Genomic DNA, 7,369 nt, shown 5'->3' on the forward strand with positions numbered 1-7,369 from the left:
TTAAGAAAGCATTGGTAACGCTGTTCAAAATTTTTTTATTCCATTCTTTTGGGTGGGATAACGGTCAGAAAGTATAACTTAAGCTACGAGTCCTGCTCAGACAGTTTGACCCCGTCACGGTGTGCAATTTTGTGCGTCGCGGTATACCTTTCAACTTGCGTGGTATTTCAGCGCTCGCACAGACGCTGGCCTCTGGTGACCAAATTGCTACAATTACTTTCTCGAGCACCCGAAATACCCACAAACATAATCTTACGTATGCGCATCAAATTAAATTGGGGGATCTGACGTTACGATACTGCACATATCCGCAGCGCAGCGCCGGTGCCATTGGGCTACGGGTGCCCATGTTCACACGGGTGCCCATGTTCACATTCTCCAAGCACCTCCGAGTGACGTCAAAGATGGGAGCAACATGTTGCCGACGCTCTGCAAACACCTGAAAGTCGGCTGTTCCAGAAAAAAGCTGTTCCAATAAAAAACGCTGGCCTACAAACACCAACATGTACATTTTTGTTCAGTAAAAGAAAGAAGTTGGAAGCGTCATCGTCGAACCCCCAAGCTTCTCAAAGCTTTTAGCTCCATGCCTGATGTGGGAGGCGTGCAGATTAAAGGCAGTGGGATTAAGGTGGAGGGGAAGGGGAGTCTTTGCATGTGGGGACAAAGAGGCCACTTGCTCCTGAAGGCTGCAAGGCAGGTGTAGCGCTGAGGTGCCACCCAATTGTTGGATTAGTACCCCAAGAAAAGAGAGAGCGATTCTCACTCGCCGTTTAAACCGCGATTTCACCGCTGACTGCTCAGGTTATCGCCCTCGAGGTAAAAATGTAGAACGAGAACGTTAGCTTTGGTCGGAACAAAATACTTGCAGGGCGATTTACGCAAAAAAAAAAAAAAAATGTTGAAAGTTGTTTACTGTTTATTGTTTGCCAAAAAAAAAATATTGAAAAAGGAGGTTACACTTATCTTGAAGGCAATAGATGTTCCACTTAAAAAATAATAAAATATTGCATGCATTTTATGCAGATCAGAGAAAAAGCCCGAGTGTGCGAGAAAGACCCCGAATTCAGCGACGTTCTACGCAATGACGTCGTGCACTGTCTCGATTTGGTCACGACATAAGCCGAGAGCGGCAAGTTTGGCCTTAAGGCTCTATCATAGAGTAAGAGGGATTTTGTTTTTTTCGCGCTGGAATCTTTCCGGCAGTGTTTTCAGATGTCACAGAACAAAGGCAGCACAAAGGTGACGAGAACTTAGCACTAAGGCGTACTCATTGGCGCAACTATATACCGTCAGGACTGGCAGTTTTTCATACCGATACGCAGTAATCATAAATCGCTCGTCAAATTAAATATTGTTCCTATTCTAATAATAACCCTGGCCAGACCCGACAAGCATGGGTACATCTGAAGTCAGTAGCGCACCCAGGATGTCTGCCAGGGGGGGGGGGGGGGGGGGGAGCAAGAACTTTGCATAATATGCAATTTCCTTGCTTTAGCCAGAGGAATCCAACAGCAAGTAAAATTCCTAATAATTAAAATAATAATGACACCAAAGATGATGACGATGTTTACTTATTCAGCGTTTTACTCAGAGTAATTGAAGAGTCAATGAATAAATACAAGACAGGGATAGAGTGTTTTTGTTAATCAGCAAAATGCGACCTCAAGCCACCTCCTGAATTGTAATGACAATGTGAACAGAGCGCTGAAGGGGCGCTATAACGTAAAATGATTCCAAACTTTTTTGATTCCAAACTCATGACGTCAAATTTACGTAACCACCGACGCAAGCATCGGGCGGTGACCCGCAGCGTTGTCTGAACAACCCAATCAAACACTCTCCTCGTTTATAGGAGGTCACCTTTGTTCGCTTTCAAAACCAATAACATTGTCTACACTCAGCGGTTTCTCTTATCTAATTGGCTGACAAGAGGCGAGGAGCACCGTCTAGTGGAGAGGGTTTCGATGGGGCCGAGCCAGCACAGTGAAAATAGATAATCGCATGAAGAGGGTGGTGCCGGCTTCTCCGATTGGTCCGCTTCGCCTTACTTAGCTTGCGGTGGCTGGTCGAAAATTGCGGCGGCGTGCAACGGATGGATAACAATGCCTCTAAAACGGATCCTCAGCAAGAAAGAGTTGGCAGAGCGATGTCGTATGCATGCCGAAAGGTCTCGATAACGTTTTACTGCCACGCAAAAAGGTTTATCATGCGCAAATAAATACATGCTCACCGGCAGGTGCGAGTCGCGAGGGCCTGAGCGATCGGCGGGCAGCCGTCTTCTATTCCTTTCGGAACGGGGCAGTCTGTGGCTATTCAGAAAATTTTTCAGTTTTGTTCGGCATATTAATGCATTTTTTTTTCGCGTACACGTCAGTTTGACGTGGTGAGTTTTTGTGGTTTTGTGAGGTCGCGTGACAGACAGGCGAAGTGGGCGTAGCCAGAAAACTTGGACCAATAGCAGAGGGCTAATGGTGAAAAGGCATCGAATCAGGAATGATTATTTTTCTTTTGTGAGGTTTAATCATGCATAATCAGTGTGTACACGTTATATCCGATGGGGAGCAATCGCGGTTTTCGTGACGTCGCGTGACAGACCTGCGAAGTTGGGAGTGGCCCGAAAATGTTTTGACCAATCGTGGAGGCTGATTGCAGAAATTGGAATCAAAACAGTTTGGAATCATTTTACGTTATAGTGCCCAAGGTGTACGTTGGACTGGTGGGAATGGACGCGTGGGGGGTGCGTTAACTCGTCCTCAAGGGGGGGGGGGGGGGTGTTACAACACCCTCCCCCCTCTCCCCCAGTCGGTGCGCCACTGTCTGAAGTGCATGGGTCACTCGCGCCTCCGTCTATTTTACATGCACGTGTGTCGCGCCGAAAATATGCCACGTAGGTCTATGTTATTGAAAGCCCTTGAAAGTAAATCGACATACACTAAAATGTCTTTCCCCGAAGAATTTGCATATTTGCTACGAAAAAAAAGAAAACAGTATTTTGTAAATGTAATGTTCAAGATTCGAAACGAATCTGCTCGACCACCTGTTTGACCTATACCTTCGTACACCCGAAATCGGAGCGTACGAAGAGTGTACAGAAATTTTCGTATCTCAACCTGTTCATTTTTTTTTTTTTTGCAGTGTTCCTGCGGTCCTTTTACTTGAACGGCCAGGCCAATTCGTTCATCTTCCTAGACGTGCACCGTTGTCACCCAAACCTGGTGGCAAAACGACGCGAAGAGAGACAATACCCGAGAAAGGCGCGGCAATGAAATCAATGGGCGAGAAAAGCGCGCTTCTCGGGTTTACACCCGAATGATCTACAAAACGACAGGTCTGCGAACATACTGCATATTATGGGATACCGTTTTTAGAAATAAGAGGTTCCGATCGACCGAAGCCCACCGAGGAATGTGCGTGTGTCTATGTTCTCATTTTCTAATTTCTTTGTGTGTCATTTCTGTAACACGGAGGACTTTCATTAAAGTTTTGCATCCGTCCATCCATTTCTGTATGTTAATTACACAAGCACGTGTCGTAGAATAGCCGGCGCCGAAAGTAGCCAACGTTATCAAACCAAATCAACTGTACCGAGGTATCATATACTACAAGCGAGCGGAAGAAAAAAAAAAAAAAAAAAAAACTGACACCCCCAGAATCCTTCAGAAGTACTCCAATGTGTCTATTATCTATCTTAATAGATATTATCTATCTTTATAGAAACAGGTTTATTAAGGATCTCCTCTGGTAGTCAGCGCAATTCCGTCACATTCGCAGGATTACTTGAAGAGGCGGACACTGCTTGGAAGACAAATTGCAGAGTGCTGTTAGCTAATTAACAAAAGCTGATTATAGTTCAGTTTGTATTTATTCACTTTATGGGCCCGTCTCGCGATTGCGCAATTGAAGCCGAGCAGTGACGACGTAATGTCCATTCAGCAGAAATACTGTGCTTAGCGCCAGCTTCGAAAAATCCGTGTTCAAAACCTCTGATGCGATGCATTGATGTTCTAGTTATCAACACTCCGGAAAATGGTAATACCGGGTAATACCGATAAATGGTAATATCTATCAAGGATATTATTATATACTCAGAAATTTGGAGACAGTGGATTTGGTTCGCGTGTTTCCGCCACCAAGTCTCACTCGAATGTGCGTTTCTCGCCTTGTTAGCAGTGACCGCCTCTCCTCGACGTCTCCCGTATGGAAGTTGCTTTCAGCTTCGTTTCATAATTTCCACAATTTTCTCTTTTCCCCTGACGAGTTAGCTTCTCGCTCCTGTGTGTAGCTTTCGCTGCACTGCGCAGGTGCTTTGCGCTTCAGTGGCAAACTTGTGCTATAGTTCGAGTTCGAAATCACTTTTCGTCATTAGCTTCAAAATTCGACTTTCATGACCGCGTCCTTTTTGTTCTTTTTTTTGCGTATAGAGATGAAGATAGCATTCTTCGTGTAAAATATTTTAATGTCTTGCTGCATAAAGCTAGCGATGACTGGCACTTTATCAAAAACGTACTATTCCTGCGATGGTACCTCCGTTTCGCTTCGGGAGATTCGGGCACAAGAACCTAAATTCAGGCAACACTGTAAGTTTCCAGTACTATACGAATTCACAGAAACAATGCCAGAGTACGGATGTGTTTTTTTTTTTCTGAGCACGCAGTGGAAAGCATAGAGATAACAAATAAAGATCCTGGAGGGGGCTGGCTCCTGTCAAGCTGCTCTTAATGGCAGCTTTTACCCACAGCCTCCTTCATGTTTTTTATTGTCTTATAAAGCGCCAGTAGTCGTACGCCCTTATTATACGCTCTGTCTTTTGCCTTCCGCGCATTCTACGTTCAGAGCAGATTCCTACAAATTAAAAATGTAATAATAATTTTGTTTTTCTAAGCTAACATGGAGAGAACGAGCCACGATACGTACTGGAGTCACGAGAAATAAATATTAATAAGCATCCATTGCGTGGTGTACTGGCAGTAATATAATACCACGTCCGTAACGCTGACCCGAGTCAACATTACGCGATCTGGAATGCTGCGCGGAGCACGTTGGAAACTGCTTCTTGCTGTCTTTGTTAGTGATTTTCTGAATCGGCTATAAGCAGTGACCCCGTATGCGTGAACCGTGACGCAGCAATGATTCATTTGACACGTCACAAAATTAAATAACATTCTCCCAACAGAAAGACCAAAACTTGTCATCACGATGCGTTGACGGGCTAGTTGGTGCGTATTCGTAACAAACTGCAGAGCAAACAGGGCGACGGCAAAAGGCGAAAGAACCTTGTCTGTCACTGCAGCTTGTGTGGTCCTGTCTGAGCTGAAGCTAGCTTGTTGTCAGTGTTGCTCCACGTGCGTATACTGCGCGTTTCCCATCATGCACTGCTTGAAGGAGGCAAAACAAAACACGTATAGTGTTTTTGGGAGCGTAGACTGATGCGGAACAAGTGTTGCTGTACGTGTGGGCGACTTGTGCTTAGCGACGACGCTCGGTCAGCATAAACATAGGCTCGCGTTTCATCAATTTTACCGTCATCGCGTTGCTTGGCAACTCGGCGGGGAGCGGTTCGCGAGGTAATTGTTGACAAGAAAGTTCTCTAATGTCCCGAGTTTTGTTGGATTCACAATGGTTTTCGTTCATATAAGATCCAACGCACAGAGCCGACATCATCAGCCGGCGCCGGCACGATCGCGACTGGTCGCCTGCCGGTCTTGCGAATTAATTGTTATTGCGTAAACAGCGCGGCCTTGCGTAAGCTCAGATCTTGAGGCTCAACAATGGCCGTGTTGTAGAAGTAAACACGTTTCTGTGTTTTTTTTTTTTCAGCTAATTTTCGTTTTTGTTTTTCGAAGTTGCATGAAAAGGTCGAGGGTCGGCGCCGTTTGACATAGGAACGTGGAAAGCACTGATTCAGGGAGTTTGGCTGAGTCACGAGGCTGCCGCGCGGCCGCTGCCACGAAACTGTTTAGCTCGCGTTGTTTTTTTTTTTTTTTTTTTTTTTTTTTTTTTTTTTTTTTTTAGGCGAGCACAAGAACTCGGGCGGCACGCACAGTTTGCGCGTGTGTATGTGAGACAGTGTGGCCATTCGTCAGCAAAATTTGGAGACCAGGGACGCTGCGTGAAAGAGAGAGAGAGAGAGAGAGAGAAAGGGTTTTCTGCCACCTTGATTATCCAGAATGAAATTTAGTGGTAGAACGCATATGTGAGCATTCAACCAATACAGTGCAGGTAACAGTTACGCGTTGTAGCGCAACGCAAGAAAACAATGTTTTTTTTCTTTCTTTCTTTCAGATGCGCTGTGGTCCCCAAACGTTTGCTCACGGCAGTATATATACATTACGAGGTACCACAAAATATGATACTACGCGTAAGATATAGCGTATAATAACAATAATACTTTCACAATAATTGCATAGCAAGCTCGTGAAACATCTTACGTACAGTAAGAACATTATATGGTGCAATGTATGATACCCCCAACCACACTGAAGTTGTCGGAGCACAGACTCTGAAAAAAAAAAAAAAAAAAAAAGATAAAGTCGCAGCCCATGCTTCTATTCTAAAAAAAAAAAAAAAAAAAATATGTGCTACTTCGTACGGCTGCCATATTTGTAACAAGATGAGTGGATAAATCTAGAGGAAATTCAACTATACCGCTACGTACTTTCGTGCTACGAAAAAATTTTGCGGCCGCCTGTACGTGCAACGTACGTTTCCGGAGGACACGGACCGAATGCACACCACAGTCGAGCAGTGCTGTCAGCACTGCTGACATCTCCCTGCATGTGTGCGCAGACAACAGGTGTATTGTATGCCTGGAAAAAAATTCATTACGGTGTTTTTCACTTTCTGAAAAAAAAAAAAAAAAAGACAACGCCGTCTAGACGGTTGCACGCCTTGGCCCGTCCCCACCGGCGGCTACAGCCCAAGCGAAGGATGTGGATTACCTCCGATAATCCTCGACGAAGGCAATAAGCTTCGTTGTACTGCCATTCAGATTTAATAATAATAATAATAATAATAATAATAATAATAATAATAATAATAATAATAATAATAATAATAATAATAATAATAATAATAGAAAAAAAGGGGGGCGGGTGCAGTAGAAATATATATATATATATATATATATATATATATATATATATATATATATATGGATATAGGATGGGTAAATTTTTTTTGCTGTTCATTCTACGAACTTTTTTTACGCAACAACCCGCGCGCACGCACCCAAGCATACACACGCACATAAAAGTAGGAGAGGAACTATGTTTTGCAGCATGTCTGCTGAAAGGCACTGGTATATCGCGGAATTGGGGTTCGTGCATGGTAGCATGCGAGCACGGAATACTCAAATTAGTGTCTAGTTGCA

The 7,369-nt window shown here is 44.2% G+C and overlaps 1 long non-coding RNA gene across 1 annotated transcript in view; it reads left to right on the forward strand.

Annotated features, from left to right (window-relative positions):
* The window catches only part of LOC125942019 (uncharacterized), a 39,763-nt gene extending 36,524 nt beyond the window's left edge, over positions 1 to 3,239 (forward strand). The window contains exon 3 of the long non-coding RNA XR_007464741.1: positions 3,136 to 3,239. This is a non-coding gene — a long non-coding RNA (uncharacterized LOC125942019). The remainder of the gene's footprint in view (positions 1 to 3,135) is intronic.
* The last annotated feature ends 4,130 nt before the right edge of the window (positions 3,240 to 7,369 follow it).

This window comes from Dermacentor silvarum, chromosome 1, assembly GCF_013339745.2.
Source record: "Dermacentor silvarum isolate Dsil-2018 chromosome 1, BIME_Dsil_1.4, whole genome shotgun sequence".
In the NCBI taxonomy this organism is placed as follows: Eukaryota; Metazoa; Arthropoda; class Arachnida; order Ixodida; family Ixodidae; genus Dermacentor; species Dermacentor silvarum.